The sequence below is a fragment of the Urocitellus parryii genome, chromosome 3 (assembly GCF_045843805.1).
Source record: "Urocitellus parryii isolate mUroPar1 chromosome 3, mUroPar1.hap1, whole genome shotgun sequence".
Taxonomy (NCBI): domain Eukaryota; kingdom Metazoa; phylum Chordata; class Mammalia; order Rodentia; family Sciuridae; genus Urocitellus; species Urocitellus parryii.
This window is the reverse complement of record NC_135533.1, coordinates 22,181,468-22,197,571: the sequence shown is the minus strand read 5'-3', so window position 1 is coordinate 22,197,571 and position 16,104 is coordinate 22,181,468. Positions and strand designations below refer to the sequence as shown.

Below are 16,104 nucleotides of genomic sequence, written 5' to 3'. Positions count from 1 at the left end.
TTATTTATTTATATTGGAGACAGAATGCAGGTCCTCACACACTACCACACTAAGCTATATTTCCAGCCCTCAATTTTTCATTTTATTTAATTTTCATAGTCATATTAGAATAGTAAATATCTACCCATTAGACAGTAGAGCCTAAAATTTTAAGTTCAGTAGCAAAAACTATTTTGATGCTGGAAAATGTATAATAGAATATGACAATTTTTTTAAAAAGATGGCATGTTTATGTTCAAAGTTTTAATATTATTATTTATGTATGGCTGATGAAAATAAATATTCTTTTTTTTAAAGAGAGAGAGGAGAGGGAAAGGGAGAGGGAGAGGGAGAGGGAGAGGGAGAGGGAGAGGGAGAGGGAGAGGGAGAGAGAGAGAGAGAGAGAGAGAGAGAGAGAGAGAGAGAAACTTTTTAATATTTATTTTTTAGTTTTCGGCAGACACAACATCTTTGTATGTGGTATTGAGGATCGAACCCGGGCCGCACGCATGCCAGGCGAGCGCGATACCGCTTGAGCCACATCCCCAGCCCAATGAATATTCTTGTAATGGGCAAAATTAGAGATTGAGGGTGATATGTCAGAGTTTTAACCTCAGAGAAGCCCACACAAACATTTTTTTCTGCATTTTGTTTGCAGGCACTGGTGGCCATGTGGGACTTCAAACTGTAGATATACGTGGGACTTCAAACTATAGATACATTCTGAGATACCCAATTACCAAAGGCCACACTTATCTATGCCACCTATTCAGGAAACACAGAAGAAAACAGAATAAAAGCAGGTCAGTTTCCGGTATTTTTCTCCTCATTGGAGGAGACCTTAACAAATCAACAGGCCATCCAGGAACTATTTCTCTGGCATCCAGACGGCCACTCAGGTGCACAGCTGTGCCAGCTTAAAAGCCTCACATCCCAAAGAGAAACCAACACCATCTAATGGTCTCAGCAGAGCTTCCAGAGTTCCCACAAAAGACATACCACCCACTTCTGAAAGGGGAGTACACCCAGGGAGGCTCAGCTTCTAACTCAGGTACAGTTCTTCTCACTTCAAGATACATTTACCCAATAAAGGTCACAGTTTACCACAACAATGTTGCCTAGCAACATGGCTGACTTTCCCTTTTTATCCAGCCAGAGGGAATGAGTAGTAAATTCATCCAAGTTGTCCTTACAGAATGATAAATGGTTTTTCTCTTCTTTGGCCACCTTCATATTGAAAGAAAAACCCAAAATATCAGAAATAGGAAATAACTTGGTTAGCTTCATAAAAAAAAAAACCTAACAAAATCACATTTAATTGTTAAATAAAGGAGTATTTCTTTTAAAAGCTAGGAAATTCAATGAAGATGACCACAATTATATCTTAATTCAATAATGTAATAAAAGTTTCAGTCAATATAATAAAAAAATGAAATATAAAAATGCAAATAAAACTGTCTTTACCTTTAAGTGTTAACTGTTTATTATAGAATTATGTAGGAAAACTATTAGAATAAAAAATAAGTTCATCAATGTTACTGAATATAAGCTCAATATATGAAAATTAGTAATCGTCAAGCCAAAAGTCAGTTTGTTATTTTAATAGAAAAACTACCACTTCAAAGTGTCAAATGAAACTATAAGCCTAATTTCAAGTCAAGAAATACACTATGTTTATGGATGAAAGACAGTAAATATCCCTAACTTGTACTGTAATTCAGTATGATACTAATCAAAAATCTCTACAGGTATTTTCATGGATCATAGTTGATCCTAAAATTCATAAGAAGGGCCAAGGATATCCTTAAAAAATTTGAAAAGTCAGGCAATTTGCCCTTCAGGTATCTGAGATACATATTAAACCATGGCAAATAAAACAGAAAGGAAAATGGAAAACAATACAGCACCCAGAAGAAGACTCATAAGTGTTCAGAAATCTGATATGTGACAGCAGAAGAAATGCCCATCAGTGGGGAAGGAGTGACCTGGGATTCCTGAGACACAGGCCATCCGTAGGGAAAGAAAACTGCATCCTTGTTTCATAACACAGAGAAATAATTTCCAGGCTCATTAGAGACTTAAATATGGAAATAAAACTTTGAAAATTTTCACAGAAAAGTTTCCTTGGGATAATGAATGATTTTTTATATAAAATGCCAAAAGTAGAAATAATAAAGTAAAATGCCAATAAATGTTTTAGATAACAATTAATCAACAGAGTGAAAAGCAACTAAGGAATAGGAGAAAACCCATATAACAGATAAGGGGTTAAATCATCATCGTCATCTATCCCAGCTCCAGAAACTGTCTACTATCAATAACATCAGTAAACATAGTTTAAAATTATCAGTCACCAGGTATTATGTTGGTTCCTAAAAACAGAATGGTGAACAAGAGGAAGTTCCTGTTCCCATAGAGCTCATAGTCAACTGTGGTTCTGACAAATAAATAAACTATTACAACAGAGTGGAAAGAGGGCTGGGCCATCAGGGAAATCTAAACAGGCCTGAAGAATAGGAGTTAGCCAGATGCCTCTGTCTGCAAATAAGACAAAATCTCCAGTCAAGCAAGATGTACTATCTTCACATAACAAGAAACCCCAAGGAAGAGTGGCTCAACACTGCCAGCATAGGCACAAGTCCCAACTGTCCTTCTGTTCTTCCACCCTTAGTGTGGGAACTGGCATCTGCCTAGCTCCCTTCACGGCTGCAAGATGGCTGGTGCTCAGCCCACAGTGGGAAGAACTTCCCACGGAACTATCTTATCAGGAAGAAAAACCTTTTCCAAAGCTCCCACAGACTTTTCCATGTGCCTCATGGCCCAGAACTGGGTCACGTGCTCATGCTCAAAGCAATCAACCAAGGATGAAATCTTCCTGATAGCTGAAGACTGGGGCCTGAGCCCACCTTCTCCAAAGCATGCAAGTTTGCAGAGCGTGTGGACATGCAGAGTAGAGGAGATTTTTGAACAAACTGTTAAAAGAGGGCAGTGGAGAGCTGCAGAGAAAAAAAAAAAAAGCCAGGAAAGAGATATTTCCCTTGCTTATGATACTGCATTTGATGCTAACAAGATACACAAAAATAAGAGATCACTGTCCTTAAGCAACAGCATACACATATTCAGAATTGTAATAGAAAAAAATTACAAATAACTGAAGTTAATATACTGGGAACTAAATAACACAGGGCTAGGAAATCACAGAGCAACAGAGGTGGGTAACCCACAGGCAGTTCTGAAAAGAGAATTATGATGTGACAGAGAAGTTAATTTGTATTTAAAGGCACAAAAGTAAAAACTCAGGTCAGTTTACCTGTAAGAGACTCTGTGGCGAATGCTGAGGAGATGCATGTGCACAAACAGCGACCATCCCGACATCCACCATCCAGCAAGGTGCTCACAGCTCAACAGATAAGGAGTTAAATCATCATCGGCATCTATCCCATGCCGAGTAGCTGACTGTGTGCAGGAGCAATGCAGGCTGCCATATGAATACTATTTGACTTGAAGTTGCCTATAGTTTCTTAGCAGAAGACATCTATAACCCAAACTGTTCTGATGAAAACTCCTGTTTTCAATTAATAGAATGGACTGGACCAACATGAGACAGAGTGTGGTTGATCATAAGGCTATGGAAGCATCCAGGCATGCTCACTGAAAACCAAAAGGAAGTACAATTCTAAAAGGCAATGAATGGTTTGCTGCCTAAGTATTTTGCCTATTGTTACTTATAAAGAATGTCACATGCATCTGAAGAAGTACTCTGGTGTATTTTAAACTCATTTGTCACTGCATTAAGAGAAACAAGGGGGCTGGGGTTGTGGCTCAGTGGTGGAGCGCTTGCCTGGCATGTGTAAGGCCCTGGGTTCAATCCTCAGCACCACATATAAATGGGTAAATAAAACAAAGGTTATTTTTTTAAAAATTAAAATTTAAAAAAAAGAGAAAAACAGTACATCTTTAACTTATTAATCTCAAGAAAACTTGCACAGAACTTCAACTGCAATATCTTTCCTGGGTTTCTTTTCCAAGTCCCATGGAAAAGATGCAGGACAAAAACTCAAGTCCACCAGAATTGTGGTCTCTGTGGCCTCCTAGAGCTGGCCATCCAGAATGACAGTTTTTGTGTATTTAACACCTGAGACAGTTCAGGAGCGAATACTTCTATTGACTAAATAAGAGTGTAGACTTCCTCCGTTCTCTACTTTCCTTACACATGTGATAATGACACCCCCCAAAGCAACATCTCAAACACTACACACAATGATACCAAGTCTGAGTGAGGCAAACAGAATATCTACAAAGCTAAGCTATTAACATTTCCATCACCAACATTATCACTTCCTGTAACAATCCATGCAAAGCTAGTTTCAAGGACTCTTTTCTGCTTTATTTTAGTTTGTTTCAAACAAGATTTTCATTGATGTCTGATAGTATCCTGTGCGCCACCTAGTCTTCATGGCATGCCTCACAACTTTGCTTACCCCATTGTTTTATTAAATAAAAAAAATGATTTTACTCCTAGGTACAAATGGTGTTTAGCACATCAACAGTGTGACTAGCCACTATACAAAGTAGGTAGCTAGTGCTGATACCTTGCAGAAGACTCCTACTTGACTGAACTCTTGTTGACAAGCAGGCTTAGTCACACAGAAATGGGGCAACAGAGACACTCCCACCAACCCAAACAGAGACTAGGCTGAGTGCTGGTTGGCAATGTCATCCACTAAGGACGGGGTCAGCACAAAGTATCCCAGAGTCCATTTAATGGAATCATAACATTTTAGATACAAATGGCTAAGTCTGGAAAGAGTTTAGGAATGAATAAGTGGTAAGTACCTGAATCTAGGCAAGCAATAAAAAAGACATTAATACCAGGGAAAACAAAAAGTTATGCTGAAAAGAAAAAGTATCTATAGATTACATGACTCAGCTGTGAAAATGTCTAAAAATAATAATGTAAATGCTGAATACCATTCAAAATTTAATTACAACAGTGACAAGAGAGAAGGGCTAGCTAGGCACATAGGGCAGTGTGCTTAAGACGGATTCATGAGAGGTCAAAGCTTATGGATATTTAATGGGTCAGTACCACCTGGCAGACAGTAATTACCTGTCAGATCATAAGAAAAATAAGGCCCAAAAGATAAGCTCATGCCTACCTGATATTAAAACCCATGTGCATTCATGTACACATTTCAAAAATAACCCCATTGTTTTATTAAGCAAAAAAAAAAAAACTGATTTTACTCCTAGGTACAAATGATGTTTAGCACATGAACAGTGTTGACTCATTACGCGTGTGTATGTGTGTCTGTGTAATAAAATATGAGGATGAAGAAGTCCTAATACTTTCTTCTAAGTTACTTTTCTAATTATTTACAAATATTTGCTTTATTTAGAAATAGTTCTTTAAAATATGTCTAATGAATTAGATACGATTAAAAGTGAAGTTCCTGATTTATCAAGAATGCAATGCTACAGTGAACCATTTTCAATAACCAGCAACTAAGTAATCTGGCACTAGATGGCACTGTACTGGATAATTTTTTCCAAAAAAACAAAAATTTTAACACAATGACATTCAAAATGATTTGTCAACTTAAAAGAATTATTTCAAGAGAAGGAGGTAAGATTAAATTATTCCTGTTTTTTAAGTTTATTCATGGCTTTAAAAATAGATATGACTTAGTGAAAAAGAAAACCAATTAATCAAGTTAAATATTTTTAAATGAATGTATTATCTTATGTAACTTTCCTGATATTTTCTAAGCAGATTTGTATGTCTCTCTTGTTTCCATTTCAACAAATGAGCACATAAATGCATTTAGGTCCAAGTGTGGCGTCTAAATATCAGTTTGATTGGGGGTAACTACACTTTGCAGAATCCCTTTCATCTGTGGCACTGGTTAGAGTTGACCACAAGAGAAATTTCCTTGAGAGTGTAAGGAGGAACTGCAGCAGCAGACACTTCTCTCGAAGGTCATCACTCTCTTTGTGGCTAGATACGGACAATGGCAGGTTCCAGCTTGTCCTCATATTCCTCAGCTCCATGTTCTTTCTGAACCTCCTGATGAGCCAGGTCTAGGACCCCTCACTTCTTGGTAGGAAGCACCAATGTGACTCTCAAGAATTATCTCCTAATGAACCAAGACACATTTAGCAATCTATGATATTTCACTAAATAACTGAAGTTGTCCTTGTCTAGCAGCTTCAATACATTGATGCTATTCTGTTAATTATACGGGATTATATAAACTTTTTCATTTCACATATTACGTAACTTTTTTTTCAAGAGTAAAGTACATCACAAGGCAGCCAGTGATCTATTTAAATATTTAGAGATATTTAAGTAAGTTGAGACCACAATGACTGAGCAAAATAGTAAGCTAAGGAAACGCAACTCCACCACTTCTTTATTATCAAACTTATCATGTAGTAGTTTTATTCATTTTGCCTGAAAATTTTCAAATGTTTACAGCCACATAGTAGCCAAACTCCTGAACCTGAGAGCCAACTAGATGGCTCCTTAGTCATCATGATACTCCAGACTTAGGATAGGAACCTGGGGTAGGACAGGTGCATGTAACAGGCTCAAAAATTGTGTTTCATTATAAGAACTCATCTGATGAGCTGGTGCATGCCTGTAATCTCACAGCTCAGTAGTCTTAGGCAGAAGGATCACAAGTTCAAAGCCAACCTCAGCAGCAGCTAGGCACTAAGCAACTCAGTGAGCCCCAATCTTTAAATAAAATACAAAATAGGGCTGGGGATGTGGCTTAGTGGCAAGTGCCTGAGTTCAATACCCAGTATGATATCCTCTTATCAGTATGAGGCTGATTTAACTCCCCAACATCTGAGTTACCACAAAGTTATACAAATTAAATCAAAGAAAACAAGAAATGTAATTTCTAGTCCATTTTGCAGATAACAAGATAAACTTCTGTGCCCTGTTGTTTTAGACATTTGCCTCTGGCAATCTAGTCTAGCGTCATATAATCTGAGTGACTGCTTCCAGAGATGACTCCCCAAACCTTGTCCCCTGAGTCCATAGGGCAGCATTCTGTTTATCTACGTATGTGGTCACTATTTACAGAGGAGTCAGGTACTGGAGTGTCTGTACCTTTAGGCCTCCAGCACCCCTCTGACATTAATAAAACTGTACCAATTCTGATATTTAGATGAGCTAGAGATGAAACTTTGCCTGGTTGAGAGAAAATGAAAACCTTTTTTGAGGTTATACATCTAGCACACATCAACTCCAAGAACTGAATCTGGGTCGGGTCTGACTGTAGAACCTAATTCTCAGCTATCAAATGATGGTCCATTTTCTCCTATTAGATCAGACAATTTAAAAATAAGGTCTGTAACCATTTCCTCCTTGTTCCTCCCCAAGCATGTAATATGCTTGCATTTAGTACATGTCAGCACTTCTGTTGACTAAACATATTCTGTGTTAGAAAGTTAAATGAAGAGCAATCTCCTTTTAAATAATAATTACTTGATGGGTACAATGGTACACATAGATAATCCCAGCTACTCAGGAGACTGAGGCAGGAGTATCCCAAGTTTGAGGCCAGTATGGACAGCTTAGCAAGACCCTATCTCCAAATACAACAGGGTTGGGGATGAAGCTCAGTGGGTCCACAGGGCAACATTCAGTGGTAGAGCACATCTGAGTTCAATCCCCAGTATAATAATATTCACTATTATTATTTAAATTGGAGCAGGAATAATAATAATCATTATTTTTATTATTATTCCTGCTCCAATTTAAACTAGAAAAGACTATGTTTCATAAAACTCAATAATGGTATAGACTATTAAGATGAAAACCAGTAACATAAACAGAGTCATGCAATCCCTATATCTCAAATTTCTCCCAGCTTTTAAGATTCAACTCCACTACAGAACAAGCACTAACAGTATCAACCTGCACATGCTGTACTCTGTGAACTGTATCAACTCCAGGACCCACTGAAGTCAAGTGGGCCAACCCCAGCTGTGCACTAGGGACAGAAGGCTGTGTAAAAACAGACCACCTTTCTGCCCAGTCCCCTAGAGATGATTTCACACTTGGGTTTTGTCACCCAAAAAAATAATTAAATTCACAGGAATGTTCTCCAAAGAAGACATCACATTCTGCTTTCTCTAGTCTGCTACTAAGAATCCCTTGCAATAAAAAAAAACAGGCGGAGAATTTAGTCAGGGTTGACCACAACACAAATCCTATCCATTTGAACTATCACTACTATCTGTATCACTCAATGATCACTGTAGGTTTGAATTATTAAAATGACTCTCTCGAGCCTCCTTGACCTCCCCCCTTCTGGCCACCAACTCCTACAAGTCCATGCTGCTGGTGAAGCCATTCCACCTCTAAAGCTCCACTCTCTCTCTCTGAGGCAGAGAGAAATCCTATTCCCTGGGGACCCCAGATCTTTCAGGTCAAAAGCTTTCTCCTCAGCTGCTGGACCCACCCCTAAGCAACTCGGGCCTCTCTCTTCCAGAATCTTCCCTGAGCATGATCTCAGTCTCACCCAGTTCTGTTTAGCATGGATTCTCATTCCTGTTGAAAGTCATTTTTTTCTACCACTCTGCCCAGAATCACCCACTCACCTGACTCATCAACAATCACATGCACTGCATACTTTAAAAATATCCTTTGCTATATCTTGAGCATTTTTATCCCTTTATATTTGAATAAAACAACAGTGCATGAACATTCGAGTACAGTTTAAGTCCCTTGGCATGAGGCAGGCAAATGCTCTCTTAGATTCTGACTTTCAAGATGAGAATTTTTTTTTAACCAGACGTTAATTAGTTGTTTTTAAATTAATGCAGAATGAACAAGAGAACAGCCTCAAGTCAGAGGAGGTCTGTACCAGCTACCCACCTGGAAACTGAAACCTGAGTATGAACCAAAGTGGGGGTTGTAAAATTTTTAATCCTATTAACCTTCAAGGAAAAATGAAAAAGAGAGTGGAGAGAAAGCACTATCTATCCTCCCTGTTTGGTATTATTGCCTGAAGGGAGATTTCAGGATGGTTTACAGTCCCTCTGATTTATTGTTCTTTGTTTTTATCACTACAGTAGAATGTGATCTGATCCACTCTGATGATCCCAGAGAATCACTTGTCCTTTTCCAAAGCATCCCCTGCAAGACTGAACCTGGCTTCTGGTTCTCTTCTTTCTTTAAACTCATTCCAGAAAGGGCTTCTGAGAATACCTTTCTAAAGTCAACACAGGCTTCAGATGCTGGGTCTAACAACTGGTCATAAAATGAAGGCAAAACTCACCATCACCAGAGCTCTCATAGCTTTCAGAGCAATGCACTGAACCAAGATGCAGATAAACTCCGTCTTCATGCCACAACAAAGGCCTCCCTCATACCTCCACGAAGGTCCTGAGTTCTGGAAATAACCGTTCTGTAAATGACTTTGATTACTTCTCAGGATCATCTATTCAAATAACCTTGATATATCACAGTCATTGCTTAGATCTTCAAACAAAAATGTTTTTTCACTGGCACAGTATAGAGGAGAGGACTCAAGAATTCAGAGAAACATTTGTAGATTAAAAACAATAATAGAAAGACAAGATTAGTGCTTAAGCAAAGCCAATCTCAGACTGCAGCTTTTGGCTTCAATTATAATAGTCACATTACTTGAGAAATATTTGGATTTTAGGAGAACCTTAAAAATTAATGGTCATATATTTTTCACTTTTAGAGTTTCTCCTTTCTATTTGTGATTATTTAAATAGACTCTTACTCAAGAAAGCATTTTCCTTCAGAAATCTATCCTATAAATCTACCAGTTTAGTTCTATGAATTATCCCCAGATCAATACCAAGTTGGAAAAATACACCAGACAACATTAAACAAATAACTATGAACTGAATTAATTAACAAACGTAACTTTCCACTTTGGGCACATGTTTAATTCTGTTCTTAAAAGTTAAATACTGAATAAAAATCATCTGATGTCATGAAGAGCCTTGTACATTTGTTGAGCACTAGGAAAATCTTAAGCACAATTTCATTAAATTGAAAGCAAAGAGACTTGACTCCTTTAAAGTCATAATTAGACATAAGACTACGTGGAAAACTGAAAGGTCATAAAAAGAATGCTGTGTCTAGTGTCAGGAAGTCCAGGATTCAAATCCTGGCTCCGTTATTTCCCAGCTGTGAGAGCCCACACAAGCTATACTTGAGCTTTCTGAAAGGCAGTTTACTCAGCTATGAAATGATAATAATAATATCACCTCAGAGAACTGTTGTGAAGATCCAATGCATCAAAATATTTGCAACCAATGTAGCTCTTGATATACCGTAAATGGGACATATGTAAACATACAAATTCCCTTCTCCCAACTCCTCTTTATGGTTGTGGAACAGTTGTGTTCTTGGGGAAAACGAAACAAAACTGTGTTTAAATATCTTAAGAATACTTAAAAGAGCCAGATGTGGTGACATAATCCCAGAGTCTCAAGAGGCTGAGGCAGGAGGATCTCAAATTCAAGGCTAGCCTCAGCAATCTAGCAAAACCCTTTGTCAAAATAAAAAACAAAGAGCTGGGGATGTAACTCAGTGGTAAAGCACCCTGAATTTGACCCCCAGTAGGGCATTAAAAAAACTGAGAAATTCTGATATATGATAAACACATGAACCTGAAAACACTATGCCAAGTGAAATAAGCCAGTCCCCAAAGGACCATTATTGCATGATTCCTGTTAAGATAGCATAAGAAGTCCCTAAAGTGGCCAAACAGGAACAGAAAGTGCAGTGTGCCATGTGGGGGCTGCAGGGCAGGCAATGGAGAGCTGCTAAACAGGTAGAGCTGCAGCTGGGAAAGTGAGAAAGTTCTGGATGTGGATGGTAGTGATGGACACACAAACACGGGGATGTATTAATGCCACAGAACTATATCATTAAAAATGGTTAAGATGGTAAATATTACGTATAGTTTACCACACACAGAAACAAAATACAGCGCTGTGTATTTAAAAGAATTATTTGTAAGTAATCATATTGCAGTTTACCTGTTCCAGCCCTCAGGCCAGAGAGGGATCTATGGGAGAAAAACCAGAGAATTCTACTGCTCAGGCCCTATCTCAGCCAGGCCCTCCTTGCTGGGAAGTAATCCACTATCTTCCCCTAGTCAACTCTCTGTCCCTACAATGGCTGTCCCAAGCATTTTTTCAAACCCTCTAAACAACCCATCTTACCTCCTCTTGCCAATGACCCTGCTGATAACATACAGGTGATTCTCCCTCAACTCTCTGCAGAGTCACTTCAAACCTAACTATTCACAAAAATCAGCAAGCCCATTTCTAAGCCTCTGAAGAGAAGTTCACACATTTACTTCCCTTATGGTTTTGGATTCATCCTCTTCTCACCACCCTTGGGAACATGCTTTTCCTTTGGTCTATGATTTTTTCTTCTTCTATTACTACTGTTTACACCACCTTATGCTAAAATAAAGACCTTTCTTCATCTGTAATCATCTGTAATTGACTTCCTATTTCAAATTGCTTTTAAAAAAAAAAAGTCATGCACACTCATTGTCTCTATTCATTAACATCCACTGCACTCAGCCTTTGGAATGAAGTTCTAATGCCACAACTTTTCTAGCCTCTGACCCTGGTCTCATTTTTACCTTTCATCCCATCTTGACCCCCTGGTAGCATCTTGTATTACAGATGACCACTCCCTCCCCTCGCCTTTTACTGTTCTTGGGTGGTTCTTTTCCTGTGTGCTTTTTTTATGTGGACGTGTCCCTAAGTCCTCTGTGTGGCACTCTCTCACCTTGCTCAGTGAGCTCTCCTTGGGTAAACTCACCCATTCACACCGTGTGACTCCACACTAGTCATCTCCATTTAGGACTTGACTCACACGCCAATCTTCCCAGCCCTCCCCAAGATGAATGAATTGCAAACTTCCTCAATGCTGACCACATGGCACTGCTTGTATTTGTTTCTTGCTCCAAACCCATTACTAAAACCTACCCTATGAAGCACAACATGATCAGAACTCTGCCTTACTCTGCTTTCAGTCAGGTCCAGATATTTCCTTTATGGCTGGTGCAGTCTTCTCTAGCTGCAGGTCTCCAAGCCTCAATGCTGAGTGACTGCACTCAGAGGGACAGCATGAGTATCCACTCTGAGGCTTGGGAACATCACTCACTGGTTCATGTTTATTAGATGTGGGGATGCACTGTCAAGGATGGCTCAGCCTTTCCTTCTAAGGAGCTACAAGTAGGTATTAGAAACACGTTGTAGATGTCTATTGACAGAGAGTCCCAGGATATTCTAGAGATAAAGAGGCATGAAAGAGGACAATTTACCCTACAAGGGTATGGCACTGGGAGTGGAAGAGGTAAGGCTAATGATGCCCCAAAGAAAATGTACAGGAAAGAGGTAGTGATAAGATGATAGGAGATGAGAAAAGGAAAATATATGAACCAAATTAGTTTTTGTCCACTGCCCAAGTCCAAGTAATAAAAGTCATGATAAGAGAATCTTTGCAAGTATATTCAGATCTCTAGTTGTAAAAATAAACAACATAGCCATTTCACACTCCCTTTTTATTTCCTGTCCCACTCTTACTCACAAACATGAAGGAAAAGCTTAATACCTACATAATGAAAACTAAGAACCTACCTGGCATTACTGCCAGTTGGCACCAGCACCCCTCTTTTCGCACTCCCCCTTGCTGCGGCTAACTGTGCTGCTCCCCAGCTTCCCTCCTTCTGCTATTCCTCTGCCACCCAACCCTTTTCATCTCCTCCCATGCTCACCGCCCAAGCACTCTGCAGCTAGACATCATCTGAGGCTGCCCTACTTATTCAAAGATGATCTGACTGAGAACAAGCCTATTTTTTTGTATGTGTGCTAAAAGGAACTTAACAAAAGTTCTTTGATGGGAGCATAAAGATTACTCTTTAATTTGGAACCATAGTAATTATTGCAATTGTGGTTTCGTTTCTCTAAGTCTTTAGTAGAGCCAAAGTGATTTTTTTTCTTAAAAGAAAAATAACTCTATGGGAAAAAATAAAATGAAATCATCATCACCACACCATGTAGTGAAGAAAACTCAATTTAATTTCTGAGTTTTTCAGTGTTTTATTATACAATTTCCTAGTCCATTTAATCTCAAATTCTTATAGAAACCTCAAGATATGTTCATGTCACATAAGAAAACTTTTAAAATATTTTCATATTTTAGGTCTCTTAATTATTTTACTAATTTGAAAACTCATTATACATACATGAATAGGTATATAACATAACATATTTCAATTTAGTATTTACATTTGTCATTACCATTTTAATAATATTTAATATGTACTCATTGCAAGTTCAGTTAGCAAACCATGAATAATAGAGTCATGCTTGAAGGCAGAAGGTAAAGACAAGGAAAAATAGGTGAGGTGGAACCTTGTGGTTTTAAACTCACACTGACTGGGGGAAAGGAGTGAAGGGGAGGGGGAGCCCAGGATAACTAAAAACAGTATCTGAGTGGTTAAAAAAAAATAAAAGAAAATACTAGATTTCACTTACAGTTAAAAGATTCCCTGAAAACACAAGTGAGGCAAAAATCCTCCTCCATTCCTCTCCATCCAAGAACTGAGCAGAAGTAGCATTCCTGGGATGCTTGGTGATGCTAAAAAGAGGTAAGAAGATATGTAAGTAAGTAAGATCTCAAAACCAAGAGATGAATGGCATGCCAGCCACTCATCCTCCCACCTCAAGCACTTTTTTAAAAGTTAATCATCGAATTAAATGTTATAATCCAATTTCCAAAATTGTTCTACTCCACTTAAACTGCTGTCACCTATAATAATCTTGCAGGCAAATGCATTCATTTCATACATCATTCTCTTCAGATTCTGCAACATCTGATGCTCTGATCATTCCATTTTTTTCATTCCTGCCAGGAACACAGCTGGCTCTTCCTTCTCTCTACCTTTACAGATCTGGTTCCCCTCCCTAATCGTATTCCAAGCCATGTTTCCACCCAAGGCCTGGTCCTTGGTAGTCTGCTCTCTCTACATTCCAAGCTCTTGAAAAACTGAATCATCATTGCTGGAGTGGCAAGAAGAGCCTCTTTGGTTAGTCATTTCAGGGTTGTGCATTTTCAACTCCTTAGGAGCTTCCCTGGAATGTCTAAGACCAAACAAGTACCCTTATCCCCTCAAAACTGGTCCATCTTACCACAACTGTACTGATCATTCTGCAGATCCTCTTCACCCTCTTCCTGCCCCTCGTCCTTGTGTGTATGCCCTGGTTTCTGTGTCCTACCTCTCCCCTCTCACTACACCCAACTACATCCATCATCAATTGACTGACTTCCTCCCTGGAATCTACCTCCTATTTCTTCCCTTCTTCAACTCATATTTGACCTTGCTACCAGATTCATCTTCCTCTAGGTACCCTTTCAACATCATACCATCACCCCTCTTCTAAAAGAATACAGTATGGTGGTTTAAAATCTATTCCCAGATTCTTCAACACTCCCCTTTGCAAAAGGTAAAACCTAGCTTCCCTCCTCTTGACTGTGGGCTGAATTTATAGCTTTTCTGAGGAAAAGGCTAGGTCAAAGAGGGCATGGGAGCTGCCTGGTTTCCTTGCACTGATTGATTTGGGGAGCAAAGCTACCATATCATAAGAATACTCACACAGTGAAGTAAGGGACTGAGGCCTCCCACCATGGCCCTGCACCAACCTGCCAACCATGTGAGGCACCATCTTGTAAGTGCTTCCTGAAGCCCCCACCAAGCCTTCAGAAGACTGCATCCTGGCTAACATTTTTACTTCATCATCAGACAAGACCAAGTCTTTAAGACCCTGTCAACCTGCTCCCATATTTCTGACCCATAAGAACTGTTAAGAGATGATAAATGCTTACTGGTGTTTTAAAGCACTAAATTTGGGGGTAATTTGTTACATGTCAGGGGATGACTAGTTCAGAATGCTCTCTGCTGCCAAGTACATCCAACCCACACTCTTCCGTTGGGCCCACACATTTATCCACTAACTGCGCTTACTTTATCCTTGAATACAAACATGACTTCAGTCCAGGCCAGTTATTTCACTGACCTCAACTAAAATGACATGACTTGCCTTCTTGATCCTTTCTGCTAACCCAGAGCCAGCATTTCCTTCTAGGCTCAATTCAAAGTCTACTTACCAGAGAATTTTTAGTGTTTTAAGTGTACATAAATAATCACACATATAATATATAAAATTACATTGCATCATTTAAGGTAAAAGTATGACTTCCAGGGTTTTGGTTGTCGTTGTTTTTAGTTGTTTGGCTTTTTAAATTTTTTTCTAGTTACATGGTGCTGAGGATCGAATCCAGTGCCTCACACATGGCTAGGCAAGTGCTATACTACTGAGCCCCAGCCCCAGCCTCAGTTACCTTTATATTTCCCATATTAATGGACACACATAAAATTTTAATTAACTTTTATGTTTCTTTAAACAAAACTTTGAAGATCTTGTGACTTTAAAACCATGTCATATAGTTTAGAGAGAGAATACGGCAGCATATATTACCCCAAACCCAAATGGCCTATGAGTAAGCAAGTATATTCCCTATAATATCATTTGGAAGAGAGAAAATTAAAAGCCACAGAAAGATAACAGAGGAAAACTTCAATCAAATTAGGGCACAATAGACTGCCATGGATTTATTTTTTAAAATGAAATAGGTCAACGAGTAGTAACCTGTTAAGATATCCATGGCTAAATGGAAAAAAAAAATGCAAGTTGCACAAAGAAAATGAAATATTTAAGAAAAAAAAATTTAGGACTGAGGATGTGGCTCAGTAGTAGATCACTTGCCTGGCATAGGCAGGGTCCTGGATTTGCTCCCCAGCAACAGAAAACAAATAAATAAATATTAATTTAAAAGAAATGTGGAAAAGTTTAAAAAACAAATGAAGTCTTGAACAAATAAATGACTTAGTTTGGACAGAATAAATTCATGTTATAAAAATGTGAGTCCACCGTAAGTTAATTTGTTAATTGAATGCAATCCCCATATATACACCAACAATTTTGTAATGAAGTAGATAATTAATACTGAACCTCAAATTGAAAAATAAATGAGCAATAACA

The 16,104-nt window shown here is 38.6% G+C and overlaps 1 long non-coding RNA gene across 1 annotated transcript in view; it reads right to left on the bottom strand.

The window, feature by feature from the left end:
• Positions 1–16,104, bottom strand: part of LOC113185604 (uncharacterized) — a 115,735-nt gene that overhangs the window by 75,580 nt on the left and 24,051 nt on the right. The window contains exon 2 of the long non-coding RNA XR_003301146.2: positions 13,540–13,642. This is a non-coding gene — a long non-coding RNA (uncharacterized LOC113185604). The remainder of the gene's footprint in view (positions 1–13,539; positions 13,643–16,104) is intronic.